Source organism: Sphaeramia orbicularis, chromosome 21 (assembly GCF_902148855.1).
Source record: "Sphaeramia orbicularis chromosome 21, fSphaOr1.1, whole genome shotgun sequence".
Taxonomy (NCBI): Eukaryota; Metazoa; Chordata; class Actinopteri; order Kurtiformes; family Apogonidae; genus Sphaeramia; species Sphaeramia orbicularis.
The window spans coordinates 38,506,636-38,529,016 of NC_043977.1; positions in this window are offsets into that span (position 1 = coordinate 38,506,636).

Genomic DNA, 22,381 nt, shown 5'->3' on the forward strand with positions numbered 1-22,381 from the left:
TTCATTGTACAGGGAAATAATTTTCTTTACTGTACAGATGACAATAAAATGATTTGAATCTCTTTGAAGGAAATGTACTTATATGTGTTGTATATCTCTCATTTGTGATATTAGACTACATCCTTTAAATGAGTGATATTTTGCTTTTTTAATTGGCATTATGCATTTTAAAACATTTCCCTGTGGTCTACATAAACTGTAAATGCTATGCTTGGGTCTGAATTCTTCATTAATTTAACTCCACAGGTCCATCTTCAAACCTATTTCTGAGTAATGACACCAGAAAGGTCATTTTGAGCACTGGCCCTTTAAATGCAAATGTGCCACTTTATGCCCCACCCCCTCCAGGTTGTTGACCGTGCTTTCTGTCCTGTTCAGCCACTTGTGTTCATTAATACAACCAACAACGGAACATTGTAGGTAATCGGCTCAAAGTTTGGACATATTTTCAGTATGGACTACAACCGCTGCTGCTGACAAACAATTATGTTGAGAAATGTTCATCAAAAGTCTTGACCTTATAAGTGCAAATGTTGTGACGTAACTAGTTATAAAACATAAAAAATTAAGAAGGAATTGCAACAGGTTGTAGAAATCCACTTGATTTTTGCCAAAAAGAAAATAAAGATAACTTTGCAGCACCTGGAGGGTTCAAATTCAAACTTTATAAACTATTAGGGTTCAAATACACAAATAAATGCAACAAAGACTAATAAAAGTGGGTTTAGCAAAAATATAACCTCTTTAAAGATTCAAAAAGGGATTTTTTTTAATTTGTTTTTTGGCAATTCACTAAATCAATTCAATTCAGCTTTATTTATAAAGCACATTTCATGCACAAAGCAGACTCAATGTGCTTCACAACAGATATATAATATAGCTATAGTAAAAAAACAATCATAAAAAAAGTGCAAGTGCAAGTAAACAATCATATGTGCACACTTGAACTCACATATGTGTACATGTACACACACAACTCAACAGAACACTGTCAAAAAGATACATTTTTAATCTGTTTAATCTAGATGGACAGTTCATTGAGATACCGTTTCTCTGTCATTTTGCTAATTAAATGACATGTAATTTAAAAAAAAAAAAAAAAGGTAAAAATAAAACAAGAATACATACAGTGGTATAAAAAATAAACTATAATAGAATATAAAAGATATAAATCAAACCTATTTACAATAACAGCGGTGATACAATACAGTAATGAACTGAAACTGAACTGTTTTGGTGCTTTTTGACATCCATGTTCACTCCACCATGATGGAGACGTAGCCCTGCTGCTACATAATGACCTATATTTGCTTCCAGGTCTCATCAATGTAACTTCGTTTAACCTATAACTAACCACCGACTGCCGCTAATAGATGCATTAAATCTAAAACCTTTGCCACCAAAACAGGCGGTTGCACTAACCAGTGGCACCAACTGACACAAAGGAGGAAAACATAGGTCATAATTTGTGGTTTGTTTGTGGTGTAATAACACTGTGGGACAAGAGCACCCTTTATTACTGGCTTTTCAAACGATGGGAAAAAGCAGAGGGTCGTTTTTAATATTTAATCTTATTTTGCAAAGATTGTTCTGGCCAGACAAAAAGCACAAGTAGAGCCTTGGAGAACATTTTAGTCGTGTTTAATTCAGGTTTTAGAGGAAAAGTCCAGGACACAGGGGAAGTTTGTCACTCATCCCAATGTCATTTTTCTCACATAGTTTGCTCATAAATTACACGTTTTAACACAGACGTCTTTATACGAGGGAATAAATCTGCATCAAATGCCAAATGGACTTCTTTAACAATTCATGCGATGTATTATTTTGTTGCCAAATGGCCGTGTTGCACTGCTGGTTCCCACATTGACCTCATTATGTTCACTATTCATTGATTCTGTTCCTATTCTGTGGTTAGTTTTCACAAAGACCTCAACGGAGCTTTGACTAACATGGGAATCAATGCTTAATGACTGAATGAAAGCATATGTTAAAAAAAACAAACCACACAGAGCGTGTAAGCTTTAGAAACACTTCCTTGTTCTTATTAATCTGTCAAAATGTTGTCTCAGAGCTGGTAAAAGACTGATTATTTTCTTACATAGAGCTGATGGGAGTTTTCTTATGTACAGATGTGAGTAATTGTCATGCGTTTTTTTTCGTCATTCTCCAAATTTACTCTACTGCAGTGATGAAAAGTCATAAAATACATTTACTCGTACTTGTACTTTACTTGAGTGCTTCCATTTTAACCTACATTTTACTTCTCTTCCACTATGTTTATGATCTGACAGTTTCAGCTGATAAGAAGATGAAGCTTTTACACCAAACTCTTCAAATAAAACCTATTGTTAAAGGTTAGACCAGTGTTTTCTAAACTATTTGGCTTTCTCTATTTTACAAAAAGGACTGTGTAGATGGGCTCACATTTCAGCTGCAGACTGCTCCACCACACAGCCGAGTAATTTCCCCTCTAAACCAAACAGCAACTTCCAGGACTGAAAAATAAAGCCAAGGTGATTCTGCCAAAACCTGCAGTTCCTTGAATGGCCACTGGAGACTGAATCCAAAACGCATGTCAATCCCGAAGACCCACATATTAACCCATAAGGACCCAGTATGACTTTTGTGTCAGTTTCCAAATAATTTTTTTTTCTCTCTATTTAACCTTTCCTAAGTGATTTATCACCATTTATTTTAATAATATCCTCTGAATTTTGCATGTTTCCAGGGAAAATCATCTATTTTCCTATGTGTAATTGACTGATTATGAAGATGTTCATTAAAGCTCAGAGTAAAGTCAAGGATTATTGTGTCAAAACAAAAAAAAAACAAAAAAAATGAAGAAAAGTCTTTTTCAGTAAAATATACCATTAACTGAACATAAACCAAGTGTGTCCATCCACCCTCATTGATCCAACTCTATGGGTTTTACTGGTGAATCAATCTTGTAGAAGATGACGGTGTTTCCACGTTCACTATGGAGCCTCTGAACGTCCAAGTGGGTCATATCTGATGACCATGAAAAGACGAATAACTATTTTACACCAATTATTTACATGAATTGATAGGGTTAATGGATCAACAGTTTAGATCAGTTGATGCTTTTGGTCGATGGTGGATGTTTGGGTCTTTCTGGGTTAAGATGGCCACCGTTAGAGCAGAAATGTTTACAGCCTGGTACCAAAAATATGTTGCTCTTTATACTTAATTTGTCCTTTAGGCTTAAAGTTGTGCATTACTTGGATAAGTGGCTGCTTTGAGTGACATGTGGGTGGCTCTATGTGTTTCATTGACAGCTACTTCTGCCACTTTTGGACCTTCTGTTTATTGAATTAAACATATTTTTCTCTGACACACAGTTCTGTTATAGATGTGGTTAAGAGGACCATTAAAAGGATTTGTTAACCCTTGGGAGTCTGTAATATAAATGTCAATTTTTGTCATACCTGCTTGTAATCGCCTTTTTAAGCATTTCATATGACCTGATACCCCATGTGCTGCATATCAAAATGTGCAGAACATTCTCAGTACCAGTAGAATCTGTGCCGGAAAACTGTCATGAAAATGTTGTGCTCTGAAGCTGAGAAATTAGATTTACAATTTTGAAAAAAAAAAAAAGAAATAACTTGTGAAAACACACCTTTACTCCGCGTAAATGGACATTTGGAGATGGATTTAGCAATTTGTTTTGTTCATAAAACTAGTGTAATGTGTATAAAAATACCCACATAAATAGATGAGCAATTCCTACAATAGAAAGAGGGAAATTTATTGTAACTTTTTTTTTTACTGTTTTTTTATTCATTTATCTTTTTTTTGATAGAAAGCTCTAACAACATGCAGACTCGGGGTGGGGGGTGCTACCTTCAGAGACTGACCAGAGGCTCTGTACATCTCAAAACTCACTTCTGATAAAACAGACATCTACTACCAAACACAATGATGTGAAGTGATATATAAATTATTTCTATGCATGTTTTTGTGGCTTAGACAGAATTGTGTGATATCTAGGGGCTACGCAGATGTTTCATTGAGTTTATGGTGCTTTTTTTGCAATACACGACTGGTTTTCATACTTTAACTCTTTTAACTAATGCAAGCATTTATTTGGAATTGCATTACATCGTCAGCAGACCTTCTTACATCAGCTTTTTTATCATTTTGTCAAATTATCTTGTTTACATATTACACAAAGTAGATACAACTGATAAGTAACATAACAGTATTTAGCATTTATGAACCATGGTGACCATGGTGATGTTTGGCATGTTTCTTAGTAGTGTGAGGTCAAAAATGAGTTGGTACTTCTGGCTCCAAATTTCCAGATAAACAGTACAAACCAGTCAGTGTCATCTCAGTGGTTACATCTGCTTCTTATGCAGAGTACTCTGGTTTCATGCTAATAAAAGCACAAATCAAAAGAGTAGAAGTCCACATATAGAAAACATTAGTGTATTAGAATGTTTTTCATCCTTCCTCTTCCATTGACCATGTATAATTTCCTGCAGGAATGTTCCTTGTTCTTGGCAGTGTTTTTACGTTGCTATATTGGTGCATAAAGTGTCTCAGTTCTTTACACCGTGACTCTGTACCTGACATTGGATCTCACCTGCAGGGGCGGTTTGTTCTCAGCTTAGGCCTTTTCCACAGAGAGGGGACGGGTTGGCCAGACACGCTGCTTGGACATAAGCCATTCTTACAAGCTGTGAAAAGGTCCTGCGGCCTCCCTCACATTTCGCCAGCCTTACATTTGTTCTAGCTCCTCTCCACTTCCCCGCCATCTGTGGTCTTAATGAAGCTGTCAAGAAGCTGTCATTCACTCATGAGTGGCTGTGCCTCACAGCACGATGCCTAACATTTAGCCAACAGAGACTCAGCAAAGCCTTGAGCTGTGGCGTGAAGTTCCTGAATTGCTGTGTTAACAATTTTAACACAACTGATATTATCATGTGTTCTCAATTTTTTCGTACCTGTATTGAAACAAGCTGGATGAATAAAAGACCAAAGCACTGGTTTTATTAATAGAATGAATAATGACAAATCTCAGCATGTCATAAAGTCTTGGACGAGAATGAGATGGTAGTCGTGAAGAACAAAAGAGAAAGTCCTACTGTTGGTTGCGGAGGAGTCATGGCAACAGCAGACCGCTGGGAAGTTGATGAATGACAGAAGGGATTTTGATTCTCATGGTGTCACACATGGCTACAACAGAACTAGAGGCTTTGTGGAGCTCTGTGGATCCACACCCTCCTGTTTATTGACTGGCAACGGCCATTGTTTTACAGACGAAGTGGTCCCGCCCTCTTTCTGGGGTTAATTCACCAAAACCGATCAGGAGTTAGCGTGGAGGGAATGTTCTGGTATCTGAGTTCATTAAGATAGAACTTGGTTCTTTTGAGTTCTTTTGAAAAGGAACAATGTCACCATTAAGGTGGAAAGAGGTTCTAATCCCATATCCGGGACTGGAGGGTTCAGTGATATAAGGACAGATTTGAGTCATGAAAAAAAAAATATTTTGAAGAAAAATAAGGAGGTGCAGTGTCCAGTACTTTCCAAACTGAAAATCTATTACTGATCTCTCTATTTTTCTCCCGTGTTTTTATTTTTTATTTTTTTAACATTTTGTAACTTCTACTTACACTGTATTTCTTACAGCAGGGGTGTCAAACATGCGGCCCATGGGCCAAAGCCAGCCCGCTGAAGGTTCCAATTCGGCCTGTGGGATGAATTTATAAAGTGCTAAATTTACACTGAAAATATTAACAAACTCATTTTAGTTCAGACGCCACATAACACTGAAATGGGCCAAACCAGTAAAATAACAACATATAAACACATAAATAATAACAACTCCAACTCCAAGATCCCGGATACAAGCAGTTGAAATGAGCTTCCTCCATAGGGTGGCTGGGCGCACCCTTAGGGACAGGGTGAGGAGCTCAGTCACCAGGGAGGAGCTTGGAGTAGAGCCACTGCTCCTCTACATCCAGAGGGGCCAGCTGAGGTGGCTGGGGCATCTGTTTTGGATGCCTCCTGGACGCCTCCCTGGGGAGGTGTTCCGGGCATGTCCCACCGGGAGGAGGCCTCGGGAAAGACCTAGGACACGTTGGAGAGACTATGTCTCTCAACTGGCCTGGGAACGCCTCAGGGTCCCCCCAGAGGAGCTGGAGGAGGTGTGTGGGGAGAGGGAAGTCTGGGCGTCCCTGCTTAGACCGTTACCCCCGCGACCTGGCCCCGGATAAAGCGGAAGAGAATGGATGGATGGATGGATGGATGGATGGAACTCCAAATTTACAAAAAAGTAAAATTGCATGAAAATGTTTACATTTACAAACAAACCTGAACATATATGAACAAACTGACATTTCTTAAGAAAAATGAGTGTAATTTTAAAAATATTCTGCCTGTTTGTAAATGTTTTGTGTATTTGTAGATCCACTGTAATCAGTGAATTGTAACACACATGCAAAAATGATAACCTAAAGTAGAATATTATTAAAATAAACATATTTTTCTTGGGACATTTCTTGTCGTTCTTGGTTATTCACATTTTTTGTGAAAGAATAGTTTGTAAATGTAAACACCTTCACAATGTAATTTTACTTTATTACATTATAACAAAGAAAAAAAAAGGAGTTATCATTATTTGGAGTTTTATTTACACTATTATTTTACTGGTTTGGCTTGAGACCAATTTGGCCTGCATGTGGTCCCTGAACTAAAATGAGTTTGACACCCCTGTATTACAGTAATGAGACTTAGTCGACACTGCCACCATCTAAGAACATGACGACATGACGGCGCTTACTTTATCTGTCACAACAGACCTTAATCACTTGATTTTTCTTTTCAAAAGCTTCTCTCAAATTTGTCTGAAACAGTAAAACTAAAACAATAGGATAAAGACATTCAAATAAATAATAAATCTCATTGTCTTTGGGGTGTCAATCTCTTTATTATATAAATAAACCAGTCCAAAAATGTTAAACCTGATGCTGTTGAACAGAAGCAGCCAAAACCTGAAGTGGACCTGAAGTTGTTATGGGCCAGTGTTTCTCAGCAGGGGTGGTAGGGACACTGCTGGGGGGTGTTTGGAATGAGAAGGCAGAGGAGGGGGCGCTGAGATCAAATTGGGGGCATTAGTCTGTATAAGTATCAATATCAAGCTGCATGTTATGTCAATGGTGAATCACAGGGGGTACTACCTCTGCAACGAATATAAACTCGATATGTTATGGATAACTACACCCCCCCCCCCCCCCGCTTGACAGTTAGTTATAGAGCACTATAACCCCCCCCCCCCCCCCCTTCACTATTTTTTTTTCTGGGGGGCAGGAGGGCCAGGATAACGTAAAGGGGTATTTGCTCAAAAAAGGTTGAGAGATACTGTTCTAGGTTACCCTTTGTTACCCTCTCCTGTAGCTCTAAATTAGCTGAGAAGGGGGCGCTGGGACCAAACGGGGGGCGTTAGTCTGTGTAAGTATCGATATCAAGCTATATGATATGTCAATGGCAAATCACTGTGCCCCCCTGGTCCACCACAATAAGGTACATCGCCCCACCCACAGTATAAAGGGGGTTACTACCTCTGCAACGAATATAAGCTCAATATGTAACGGATAGCTAACTCCCCCCCGCTTGACAGTCAGCCACAAAGCGCAATAACCCCCCCCACACACACACACACACACACACACAATTTTTTTTTTGGGGGGGGGGGGGTGACAGGAGGGCTATGATAACGTAAAAGGGCATTTGGTCAAAAAAGGTCGAGAAACACTGTTCTCCGCTTTTGTTACCTGCTCATGTAGCTCTAAATTAGCTGAGAAGGGGGCGCTGAGACCAAACAGGGGGCATTAGTCTGTGTAAGTATTAATATCAAGCTGCATGTTATGTCAATGGCAAATCACCCCCCCCCCCCCCAGTCCACCACAATAAGGTATGTCGTCCCACCCATGGTATAAAGGGGGTTACTACCTCTGCAACAAATATAAGCTCAATGTGTAATGGATAGCTAACTCCCCCCCGCTTGACAATTAGCCACGAAACACAATAACCCCCCTCACACACACACACACACAATTTATTTATTTATTTATTTTTTTGGGGGGGGGGGGGGGTGACAGGAGGGCCATGTAAACGTAAAAGGGCATTTGGTCAAAAAAGGTTGAGAAACATTGTTCTAGGCTTTTGTTCCCCACTCCTGTAGCTCTAAATTAGCACCACCCTGTATTGTATTGTACTGTATGTCCTTGTATGTGCGTGTCCTTGGTAAAAAACCTTCATTCTTAATTACTGTTCTAATTCAGCTTTATCTCTTAGGGCCAAAATGTTTCCATCAATGACATAACCACCTCCAACTGTAGCGTTTCAGTGAGCCTGAAATGAGAAATAGGATGATGTGACAAATACATGAGGTCAAAACAAGACCGTTTTGGAGAATTTTTTTTGAACCATGAGAAAGTGTAGATGGTGATAGTTTTTCCATCAGAGCTTGTTGGGTTTGTAATGAGGCAGGAGGGAGGGTTGGAGGCTTTTTGTCAGATACACAGTGCCAAATGGGGATGAGTAAGCAGTCCCAAGAGCCAGAGGTTGTTCTGGGCCATAAGGAGTGTGGCCACACTGACGTTAGCCAGCTCTCTCCTTTTATAGAGGAGAGGGGCAGCGCCGAGCCAAAACAGGCGGTATGAGTCGGCCAAAGCTAGCAGCACATCTCAGCGGCTGTGGCCCATTCTCATCCGCAGGCTGCTAAGCCTGGACTGACACCCGCAACCACAGAGTCTGGATCCGACCGCTGCTCAGTCCCTTTCATTTAACCAATCGCTCTTTCATTTCTCCAACTGCAGCCTCGCTCTGTGCCTCTCTACACATCTGTCTCTGTCAGTTTCTCCCTCCACCTTTGGCTTCCTCTCTATCTGTCTCTTTCTTTTGGCGCTTTTTTTGGCTCCCTTACTTGTCAATCTGCTAAACCTATTAAGTATTACTAAGAGGGCAAAAATGTGGCGTAATGAAATAACATAGGGAATTACACCCTGTCGTGGGGGAAGATGAAACTGGTCTATTTATGAGCGTAGAACAAATAAACTAGCTCTGAGGGTGCGTCTGGACTGTGTCTGCCACAGAGCAGTGACAGGCCTCACAAAGCAGCACTTTTCTGTTCAATAAAGCTCAAGGGAAAATCCATTTCATTCCCATAACTAAGGTCTTTATGAACAAAGAACATTATGGTTGGCTTTAGTTTGGTAAAGTTTCTGCTTCTGCTGTGGCTGATGCACTGATGTGTTTATAATGTATTTATCCTGTGGAGAGCTTTAGTCACAACACCTGGTCTTGTTCTTAAGGACCAGAGTTAATACAGCATGTTTTTCAAAAGGAAAAAAAAGTTTCCTGGCAAAGTTAAGTGACAGTTGATTTAGACAGCTGAATTGCTGATTTGCTTTTATACTTTTCCAAAAGAAAAAAAGTCAACAAATGTCAAATCACAACATGTGACCGGAGTTGAGATTTGAACATTGTGTTCTGTATTTATTTATTTCTATACAGGGTGGGGAAGCAAAATTTACAATATTTTGAGGCAGGGATTGAAAGGCAGACCAATTAGTTTACTGAAAGTCATGAGAATTTATTTGCCACAAGAAAATGTACATAATAGAAAATGTTTTTATTCTATGTGTCCTCCTTCTTTCTCAATAACTGCCTTCACACGCTTCCTGAAACTTGCGCAAGTGTTCCTCAAAGATTCGGGTGACAACTTCTCCCATTCCTCTTTAATAGTATCTTCCAGACTTTCTCATAATAGTTTTGCTCATAGTCATTCTCTTCTTTCCATTATAAACAGTCTTTATGGACACTCCAACTATTTTTGAAATCTCCTTTGGTGTGACGAGTGCATTCAGCAAATCACACACTCTTTGACGTTTGCTTTCCTGATTACTCATATGGGCAAAAGTTTCTGAAAAGGTATGGATAATAGTGTTAGGTATGATTATGACATCAATATATGTTTGGTTTCAAAACAACTGACGTAGTGCCTGCTGAGAAAAAACAACTAAATGTTCATTGTAAATTTTGCTTCCCCACCCTGTATTTATTTATGAGTTTGGTACTTAAACTTAAGTACCTAAATTCAGTTTTGTTTTAGTTTGTCTGTAGACTCATTTTGGTTCAGGGGCCGTATCATCTTTGTTTTTATTTATGTATGTATGTGCATTTTGTGCAATTTGATCTCAAGCTGGCCAGGCCAGTAAAGCAATGACTTAATAACTTATAAATAATGACAAATCCAAGTTTTTCTTTTTGTTTTAGTACAAAAAAAAAAAATTAAATTAAATTATGAAAATATTTACATTTTACAAAAAAGATGTGAATAACCTGAAAAACAGAAATTTCATTTGAAAAACTAGTGCAATTTTAACAATATTATGCCTTGACTTATTACAATAAACAATGTTCCATAAACATTTGGTAACAGGCAGAATATTGTTAAAATTTTGGAGTTTGGAACTAAAATTTGAACAATTTCTACAATATTACATCCCTTATTATTAACACAACTACAGATCACAGTGGATCTGTAAATGCACAAAACATTTAGTAACAGGCTGAATATTGTTAAAATTGCCAATTTCAGGTTGTTCATCTTTGTTTTTATTTATGTATTTATGCGCATTTTATTGTGAAAGAATAGTTTTGTAAGTGTAAACATTTTCACAGTGCAATGTTATTTTTTTTACTTAAATTTTTTCCACATAATTTTTCACAAAGAAATTTTGTTGTTGTCATTATTTATGGGTTATTGTGTTGTTATTTTTACTGTAGATCACATTGGTCTGTATGTGGAACCTGAACCAAAATGATTTTAGACAACCTTAACTGTTCAGGTTAATTTTTGCACTTTCATCCCACGGGCCGGAATGGACCCTTTGGCGGGCCAGATTTGGCCCCTGGGATGCATGTTTGACACCTGTGGTTTATAGAATATCCCATCAAAGAAACAAGTGGAAGATTTGTTTCCTTTTTTTTTAGACTGAGACCACTTCCACAAGTTCTGATTTCAAGAACATTAAATCAGTTTGTGATTTCATTGCTTGTAATAAGCACAAGTTCTTTACATTTTACTTTTTTTTTTCATCATTTTAAGGCCCATTACAGTCTTTCAGTGACTAGACTTTTATTGATATTCAGTCGTACTAAGTCAAATGTGCTTTCCCACTTGTAGATTCCATTTGCAGTGCATTTTGCCTTACTAGACAATTTGGTTATATTTGAGGACATTTGGGTTGTTTTGTTTGTGAGGTGAACCGTGATTCACAGAAGATGAAAAAGGGTAGAATGAAAGAATTCATCGCAATGAATATAATGTACAAAACCGTTGTTTATCAAAGGTCTCATAAAGTGCAAAGCCATTTTATTCTTGTCCATGTGAACCATAAGAAGTGGAAGAAAACAAAGATGATCTTACCTGTTTTTCTATTTCATTTTCATTTGTATTGTGGTGTTCATTGCAGTTCTTTTTCTTATCATCTATATTTGCTTTAGTTTTCATCTTCATTTTTGTCCATTATAATTACCTTGCCTTGCACTAAGCCATACATGGAAGCAGTTTAAACATTAGGACGGTAGAGCCGAAGATGGGACATGGGGACTATGGAGGGAGACGTGCTCAAGTAGGGTGGTGCAGGGTCAGTCCACCTTCGTATTAATTAACACAAAACACTTGAAGTTTAATTGGTAGGATTATGCAGAGTTGTTTAGACAAACTTTGTACATTTCATATGGATTATTAACCTGGTATTGAGTTTTGTTTTGTGACATGCGAGCCCCCGATCCATGATGATTTCATTGAGCGTCTACACCTGTTGGATCACTTTAGGCAACTACATTTCAAACTTTATGTGAAGCGGTGAATGCAAATAAAAGTGAACTCTTGCTAAGGTTGACAAATATAGAGAAACAGATGGTTCAAATATATTTGTCAATGAATGCACTTAACCTTCTGAGACCCAGGAAAGTACAAGTTTTGGCTTTTTTTAAATTAAATAATTGCTTATATTGGAAACATCATGATGCAACTTTTTTTCAGATGCTTTTTTTTTTTTTTTTTTATGGAATGTCCTTTGTGGTGGACAGTTTTTTGTTTGTTTGTTTGTTTGTTTGTTTGTTTTTTGTATAAAGCTGTGAAACTCTTGTCCACATTTGAACAAATTGATGATAACATAGCAGACACAGAAAAAAAGATCACAAGGTTGCTGCAAACAGTAGATGACCATGAAAGTATATTATATTATATCGTTAATGTCGGGCAGAAACCTCTTAAGTCCTTTTTTTGTAACAAATCTTTATTGAGTTTTGCAGACAATTATAACAATAACCAAAAATAAATAAATAAATATTGGTCTTTTTTTTTCTTTTTGCCAAACGATTCTATTGATCAGCCTTTATGTTAGTTTTAGAAATATCTAACCGATGAAAAGTGTTGAAAATGGCTTGTGACTACATTTCTTAACTCCATTCATTTATTTAGAATATACTCACTTTTCCAGTTTCCTGAGAAATAACCACTTTGGACACATGAGGTTTATGCCCAATTATGACAATATGGAAAACAAAAGCGGACAGTTCAACCTGCTGATTTTTTGGTGTACCAGAGGATTTCAAAAAAAAAGAAGATAGAGTTGCTTTTATGCACTATTTTTACCAGTGATCCTGGGCCAGGATTTACACAAACATTCAACTTTGCACAAGTAAAGAGCACATTGCATTTCTTCATCCAACGCACCTTCAAAGGCAGGACCTATAATTGTGAGTTTGGGAATCATCAACAGAAGACCAAAGTAGTGAACTGTACCTGGGAACGAGGACAACTTTTTTCAGCGGCAGAAAGGTTTTCATTTATCCAGACCCAAGTGTTGCTCAGGTCTTCAGGACGCTGACATAAGGTTGCAGTGTATTTTCCTGCTACTCTGTCCGTTGGGTATATGGGCTCCAGAACATGTCAGACCAATGCTGAAGCACAGGAGTTAAAATGGCCTGGATGGAAAAAATGAAGAGTCTCATATGAAACGACTGTGAGTGACCTCATTTAGAGCTTATGTTTAGTCATGTTAACTGTTATTGGACTGTAAGAAAGAGTGAATGCTGATATATTACATGTAATATATTATATAGTATGTGCTACATGCTTTTCCTCTTTTATTTATTTGTTTTGCGTATTAGCCTTGTACTGGTCATGTAGCCAGGTATCTGGAAACATGCATTATTAAATAAATTATTACTAATACTTATTAAAATATTTTCTAATATAATTTTGCCTTTCATCCATATGAAAGCTCTGGTTTAGGTCAGTAAAAATGATTATTTCTTCAAACTTAGTGGAAAATAAAGGGGAAACACAGCAAAAATCAAAATCTAACCAAGTGTATTTTTCTCATTTGTAGTAAAAATATCTCATCGCAGTTAAAATAAGACATAATCACCTAAAGAGTAACTTTCAGTGAGATATAAGAACTTATTTTTACTACTACCACTACTACTACTACTACTATTACTACTACTACTACTACTACTACTACTACTACTACTACTACTACTACTACTAATAATAATAATAATAATAATAATAATAGATTTTATTTGTATAGCACTTTTCATAGAACTCAAAGACACTTTACATGCAGCAGATAAAAGCAGAAACCAGGCATATTAAAAACAGATTAAAAGCAGGTGCTAAGGCAGGTATATGAATATAAAACAGTAAACATTAAACATTAGGATTAAACATTAAAAGCAATCTTAAATAAGTGAGTTTTTAAAAGGGATTTAAAGGACAATAGATCTTGAAAATCCTATTTCAAGAAACCTTACCAAGATAAGTTTCACTTATTCCATTGGCAGATTTTCTTTCTTTCTTTCTTTCTTTCTTTCTTTCTTTCTTTCTTTCTTTCTTTCTTTCTTTCTTTCTTTCTGTCTTTCTTTCTTTCTTTCTTGTTGGCTTGATTCAAGATTTGCTTAATTAAAAAAAAATCTGCAAATGGAGCAACTGAAAATTATCTTGGTAAGATTTCTTGAAATAAGATTTTCAAGATCTATTGTCTAAAAATAAGTTCTTATATCTCACTGAAAAGTTACGCTTTAGGTGATTATGTCTTATTTTAAGTGTGATGAGATATTTTTACTACAAATGAGAAAAATACACTTGGTAAGCATTTGATTTTTGCAGTGAAACTGGAATTTGTAAAACTCAGTTTCCATGGATACAGGGGGAAACAGAGTTTTAGGGTCCGAATGCCACAGTATGCAACAAAAAATGCATCAACATCATGTCACGACCTTTGTTTATCATTCCCCTAACCCCCTTCACAGTGCTCTATGGTGAATTTATGATGAAAACTTTCTTGAAAATGATCTGGTGTGTATAATGTTATTATTAAAAATGGAAATAAAGAAATTGGAAATGGGAAATATCTGTTTCTTTAAATACATATATACATATACATACAGCCTCTATTCATATTTGACTATATGTAGTCTCCTGGTATATTTTTTTGTTTGTTGTCATCTCAATAAAATGCAAAAACAAAAACAAACAAAACAGAAAAAAGGATGGTAGAGCCACTGAAAACAACAGTAAATATTAACTGTTTGTGACTGAATGAAACATCCATCGAAAAGGAAAAAAAAGCACATTTGTTGGTCCTGTTCCTGAAGGCTGGACCTGGACTTTAATACCTTTTATAACAGCAATAGTAAATGTCAAGTTTTAGTGTTGGAATTAAAGAGTCTTGCCTTCTTTCTAGAAATCCATTACAGTTGGAAAGAAACGTCTCCGGTAAGAATTTATTAGACAAGAATAGAGCGCAGCAAGAAGAAATGCATAACGGCTGCTCTTTACATCTTAAAGCAGCATGTGTAGGTACATATGTTCTTTGTAGATTGTTAAAAAGCAGGATCAAACATACTGGTAATGTAGCTTGAAGCACAAGTGTTGTTGCTATGGTTACCTCTAAGCACTGATTTAGAATATGTGCTGTGTGCTTTTGTTAACAGTGTAATTGTCCTATTACACTGGATATGAGAGGCAATGTGAGTATTATAGGATAGGTTTCCATCCAAAAAGTGTTCTTTAACAAGTTCTTTATTAGCTTTTTACAAATGTGAAGTCGCATTCCCTCTAAAATCATGATTTATCTGCTAAATCACCTCCTCATGGGACTCTTATCAGTGTTTGATGGATTAGTGCCTCTGCAGGTAAAAGGAGAAATCGAACACACAGGAATATTTTGTGCCCTGCGACAAAATGGCGACATGTCCAGGTGTATCCGACCTTTGCCCGTTGGTAGCTGGAACAGGCTCCAGTATTCCCTCGACGCTCTCAAGGATTAAGCGAATTTATAGAATGAGCAATATACTGTATCATGACTTTAACGCCAAATCACCCTCATCACCTGGATAACTGTAGGTATGGTACATATTTTATTTCAGTCTTTTTTTTTTAATATATGTATAATTGTTATCTATTCAATTTTATGTATTTATTTTTGCTTTTACTATATTTTCACATCTAGACTTTGCATGAATGCTATATGCCTCCTGTTCATAATCCAGATGTCTTCTGGTAAATATATTTGCATGTTTGTGTTTATATTTAAGTTGGGGGTGGGGACTTGTGTTCAGGGGTGGGTAGAGTAGCCAAAAATTATTCTCAAGTAAAAGTACTGTTACTTTAGAAAAATCTTACTCAAGTACAAGTAAAAAGTAGTCATCCAAATAATTACTCAAGTAAAAGTAAAAAAAGTACTTAATGAAAAAAATACTCAAGTACTGAGTACTTCCTGAGTAACATCATATTTATTGTTCTTTTAAATTCAACAATTAATAAATGAAATGTTAAAATAAAATATATAAAATATATATGGGAACATTACAGCTACTTACGAATATGCCTCGCACTAATCATGTTGGTCCGGAGTCAAACATAGCTAGGCTAGCTCCGTTTGATTGATGAAACACGGTCATGTGAGTTTTTGGCGGAAGTCTTTCTAACAAAACAAAACAAATGGTTCGTGCATGAACAAATTACTAAAACTAAAAATAATGAGCAGAGTGTATGCCATTGTAATGGAGTAGAAGTTGTGTTTCTTCTTCATAAATATACTCAAGTAAAAGTAAAAAGTATGTCGTATTAAAAGTACTATTAAAAGTACAATTTATGTAAAAAGTTACTTAAGTAAATGTAACAGAGTAAATGTAATGCGTTACTACCCACCACTGCTTGTGTTCAAAAACACAGTAGAAATGTAGGGATTGTATGATGCATCCATGTTATGCTGTTGAAAATCCACAAATAAAATTATTTTTTAAAAAAAGTATTAACCCTTTCATGTATGAATTATGAGAACCTTAGTCAATATTTTTTTCTTGAGTGTTTTTGTTCTTCTTTAGGCATGAAAAAACAATGCAAAAGAATTTTTTTTAATGAAAATATTTTTCATGGAGTTACAAAAATGTCCACTCAGCTGGACACCATGCATTTAATTTTTGAAGCAAAGAAACATGTATTTAAAACCCATCATCAGAAAGTGATTTACTGTGTGAAAACTATGAAATAAAAACATTTTTAATGCCGCTAATTGCTAAATCTCTAATGTTTTCTTACATTTTTATCATACTCTAATATTAGTTATTATTCATTTCATGGAGATAAAATCCTTCTGAGACCCAGGAATTTGACAGTTTTAGCTTTTTTACATTAAAACATTGTCTTGATTGGAAACTGCATAATGCAACAGTTTTTTCAGATACATTATTAAAATAATTTTCATTTATTGATTGATTTTTTAATGGAATGTCCTTTGCAATGCACAGCATTTTTTGAGTTAAGCTGTCAAACTTTAGTCCCCTACAGAGGACAAAATGCATTGCTGGGTCTCAGGAGGATATGCAAAAAAAAAAAAAATTGTTTCAGAAAACTGTTAATTACAGTCTAATAACAATTAGCAACTAATTTCCACTAAAACATGTTACTGCAGATCAGGATTATCATGAGCCTCAAAGTTACAATAATTGTATGAACTGCAGTGTTTGGGAGGATGCATAAGAGTCCACTGTGTTGGCTGATATGGAACTAAAACAACAAAACCCATGAATATACAAGAGAACGGCTGGAGAATAACTGTCCACTGTAGTGACCAGTATGCATGAAAGGGTTAAGCAACTCAGAAAATGAATGAATGAATATTATGTGGTAGCAGGACCCAACACAAGAAGCTACAGCCATGGCTACAAAGTGGTCTAAGAAGAGTACACTACTAGAGCTGGCAAGAGAATGGCTGAAAGGTGGTTCATTGGCTGATACACTGGCAACTGACATGGGAACAAACCAGACGTCGAGATGAATTAACAACACACTTGAGGCCACATCTGCTGCAGCAGGACACAAGCTCCAGACCTGCATATGTGACTGGGCAAAGGTTATCTCCACCACAGGCCTGAAAATACATCAGAACCAGAGAGGGTGCCTGAGGAAGGGGTGACAGGAAGTGTACATTTACAGTCAGTCGTCTAAAGTTCAGCAGCAGGATAGAACCTCCTGCAACATTTTGCCATTAGCCTTCACTATGGTTATAGAGGCTGATAGAAAAATATGTGATACACGCTGAAAACAAAAGATGGAGTCACTGGATTCTGGAATCAGAAGATTTTACTTGCAAGGAGTCAAGTACATACAGCGAGATGCGGCAGTTGACTGACTATCAACAGGAAGTGTAAGATCTTATGAAAGAACATGAGTATTACAATCATTGGACCAAGTGTCCGAATATAATGACGTTGATCCAGTTCACCATGGGCTTAGGTATCCAAAACACAGTGATGCATGGGTTCAGTGACCGTGTTTGTACTCTTCTCCCACCTACACTATGGCCTGATCTCCCCAAGGGTAACAGGTGGCTCTGGCACCAAACTGGCACCATGAGACAGAAAACATGTAGATAGAGAAAAAATAGTAGACATATCCTGGGTGCTTTCTCATAGGATATGTCATCACGACCCATCCATGACTCATGCTCTGGACACCTGGTATTTACAGAGAATAGTCTAATATCATATTTCTCTAACAGGTCATCATGTATGTTGTTAAGTGGTTGGTGGGTGGTGTATTAGACCAGATCTAAGGATGCCCCTGATTGCAACTTACATAGACAAGCTAACAACACTTACAGCAACCCAGGTTTGCACTTCACAGCTGCTGAGGAAACGTCAAGAAAACATTGAACTTATCTGAACAGAAGTACAAGAAGCATCTCCATTGTGAAGATGAAGCTGGCAGACCACCATTTCTTCATTGATGATAAGGTTAGCCCAGGGGTGTCCAATCCAGGTCCTCAAGGGTCGGTATCCTGCATGTTTTAGATGTTTCCCTCTTCCAGCACACCTGACGGTCATTATCAGGCTTCTGCAGAGCTTGATGATAGGCTTATCATTTGAATCAGGTGTGTTGGAGGAGGGATACATCTAAAACATGCAGGCTACCGGCCCTCAAGGACCAGGATTGGACACCCCTGAGTTAGTCCAACAGACTCATAGAAACCTTTTAAGATCCTTGGTTGCTGGTACGATGCTTCCCTCAAAGTCACAGAGCAGCTCAGTAAGGGCGTCGCTATTGGCTTGGAGAACATCAACAGAACCACATTTTGTGGCAAGTTTGAAGTTCTGGTGCTTGCATTTTGGGCTCTGCTAGGGTTGTCAATTGTCCCTTGAAAAAAGGAATCATCCCGTATTTAGAAACAAAAGTACACGTCCCGTATTGAGCTGAAAAGGGACGCACTTTTTCACACACACAAAAGGCAAAATAAATTCACCACCCCGGGAGGAGTGAAGGCAGTTGGGTCGGTCGGCCCTGCCAACAAGGTGTCCTTTATTTTTTTTTCAGGGAGTTGGCAACCCTAGGCTCTGCCCACATCTCTTGCGGTTGCTAACCACGTACACTGTTCCGATCTCAAAACGGAAAAACTGGAGAGAATGATCAGCTTGTATGTAAAGAAGTGGCTTGGTCTTCCCAGCTGCCTCAGAAACCAAGAGCTCTATGGTAAAGGAGGGCAAGAGCTTCCCCTTTAAAGTCTATCTGAGGAGCACAAGTGTGCCGGGGTTAGGCTGGAGATGATGTTAGAAGAGTGAAAAGACCTGTCTGTAGCTCAAGCTGCCCCCATTCTGACAGCAGAAGAAAGGGAGCCCACACCAAGAAACAGAGTTAGCAACAACTGGGACATACAGAGTACAGCTGGGGAGGACTGGTCGTAGCCTGGTGATTAGCACATCAGTCTGGAGCAAGTCTGTCTATCTCAGAGGTACTGGTTTTTGTGGTGTGACAACACGTACACTCAGTCAATGAAAACATTGATACCATATTTTTCGACATAATTTTTATTTTGAGACCCTAAACTGGAATTTTTTCATATGAATCATTTGTTTAGGATATTGGCATACAGAAACAAAAATCTAAAGTTTCAAGAATAATTTCAAAACAAAAAACTTAACAAAAGAAAAAGGCACCTGCCAAACACAAATTCACAACAGCAGCGGTCCTGGTCAGGAGTTGTCACTCTCTCTCGCCCTGGATGCAGTCTATCGTCAACAGAGCCTATGGTGTTGTGGCGTTGAACCAGGTTTCTGATTGTGGGTTGGGAACAGCCCATACGCCTGGCTATATCACTGTAGCTCAAACCAGCCTCCACCATACCCAGTACCTGGAGACATTGTTCTCGTGATAGAAATGGCATGATGCCGTTCACTGGACTAACAACGGTGGCCTTTTTTGGGCCTTTATATAGGCCTTCAAAACCAGTCCTCAAATTGTGGAGATACCCACTGAGTATTGCTCAATGTGTATTTGGTCCACTTTTGCAAAGAGGCCAACCCATGTGCAATGAACGGTGACAACATGACCATTCATCATTATCTCAACTACCCGAGCACTAAGTCATCAATAAATCCACAATGAATCATTACAACCCCCCTACAAGTAGAAATATGCAGACATTTCTACCTCAAAGTTTCTACTGACTGTCTGTATAATAAGGTGTGCTAAAGTGGATGCACAGGCCCACAGACAAGGGCAATGGATGTCATGGGAGGGAGTGGAGAAGAGGAAGACCTGGAGAGACCTGTGGGAGATGGAGACAATGAGCTTCACCATCTAGGCTGAGTACGACGTCCTACCATCACCTGTAAATCTCAGCCAGTGGTATGGAGATGACCCTACACGCTCCCTCTGTTCAGCTTTAGCAACACTAAAACACATCTTGGTGTAATGCGAATGTAACATAATATGTGTAATGTACCCAAGCAATGTTGGTTTGTTCGATTTTTTTGTTGTTGTTTTGTTAAATGTGTGTACAAAATTTCAAGAAAAACTTAAAAAAAAAAAAAAAAAAAAAACTCCTTTTGGTGGGCTGCAAGACTAGCCTCACATAACCATATACTACGGTGTCTTGCAGTAGTGTTGGAAAACCCACTGATGAGGGTTAATGCCATCCCCCCTCCAACATCTAACAGTCTACAGGCCAGCAGCATCATTTGTGAATGAAACACAGCTGACCCTGCTTTAGTTTAATAACTCTGGGGATGTTTCTTAATGTGGAAATTCCCCTTTCATGTGACCCTTTCCAGAAGAAAACAAGACATCAAACTTGACTACTAGTTCATTCAATATCAGTGGTGAATCTGAGACCATTCTTTTGTTGTCCTGTTATTTAGTAAAAGATCATGATTATATGACAAACACTGAAAAAATAAACAGCATATATCTGTGTTGACATACAACATAAGTCCTTTGTGTTCCTATTTAACAATGTTATTTGACCAACAAAATGTATTTTTGAATGCTTTTCTACAAACAACAACAAGGGGTTATTTCAAGATGCTGTGAGACAAATCTGATTCAATAGAAAATACTCCCCAGATCTGGTTCCATTAGAATTTGGAGATTTATTTTTGATACATCGCACTATCCCAGCTCTATTTTCTCCTTTTAGTGTTGATGCTAAACTTGGCTAGCCTATCCATATGCTGGCTGCATATACATGAGACAGATAAGGCTTTTCTTCAAAGAGAAAATATTGAATAATTCCTTATGTAGTTTAATCTTCCATCCTTCTTTTCTTTGCCTTGTAGTACTTTCTCTTCATCCAGTTCAGACTCATCCTTACCTGAACTGTGAGCATATCAGGACAGGGTGCAGGAGCAGCTATAAGATAGATTTATTCCAACATCGCTGGCTTTGTACATGGCCAAAAGGTTTCTGATCACCTCCAGGAGCACCGCTGTCCTATGGAGCGATGAGGACAAAGAAAGGAAACGAGCCACCAGGGGCTAAGCAGCGCCAAAGTGTGCACTCAGCGGCATGGTGAGAGAGATCAGACCTTTTCTACACACTCCTTCTTTCTCATTATACACCTCCTTCACTTTGCTCTGAGGACTTTGTGTCTCCCACAGACACACATAGGGAGGCCAGTCATCCATACAGATTACAACACCCACTGAGGGGGCTGTGGATGGGTCCCAGCCTGACACTGAAAAGAGCTCTCACTCTTACACTGTTATTTTTGGAGCACCTTTTATCTGATCATTGCCCTGATACTCTCACCATCAGACCAACTCACCCTGTGTACACAGCAAATATGATGACAAAGATGACAAATTAAAGGTGGTTTATAGCCACAGTCTTATCTTTCCCTGTGGGAAGATATAACTCTGTGCTTTACAGAAACTGAGCCTCAAGTCATTTCTTTTAATGGCATCTTGAATTAGTGCTGTATTTAACTAAGATAAATATATTGTAAAACTATTTATAAGCTAAGGAGCTGTTGAACATTTCTACAAACCACAGATACCTGTAATCCCAATGTAGTTTGTAAGTTTGGTTTTTCTTAATTGGCAAAACAAACATCACAACAACAAACCCCATCCCTCGCACGTATTGTAGCTTATTTTAGCATCAGTCCAGCTGATGTCATCATGTCTATGCATGTGCTGATGTTAGCATAGACATATCGATGGCCGAAAAACAAAATCTCCTATCTGCGAATTTTTAGATTTTGAGTTTTCACATTAAATGGTGAGTATATAGTATGTATTGTTAACACACAATATAGAAAGAGAGTCTGAGAGCAGTGGAATATGCTTGGATATCTTTAACAAAGACCATACTATAATAAAACTACATGTTTTTTTTTTTTTTGTTTGTTTTTGTTTCCTGAAAAAAGTGATTTTTTCAGATAGGAGGTTTTGTATTCTGGCCATCAATACACAGCATAGACAAATTTCAGCCATCATAAGTAAATGGGAAGAAAAAAAAAAGATTTTAAAATTTCAGAGAAAAATTTAA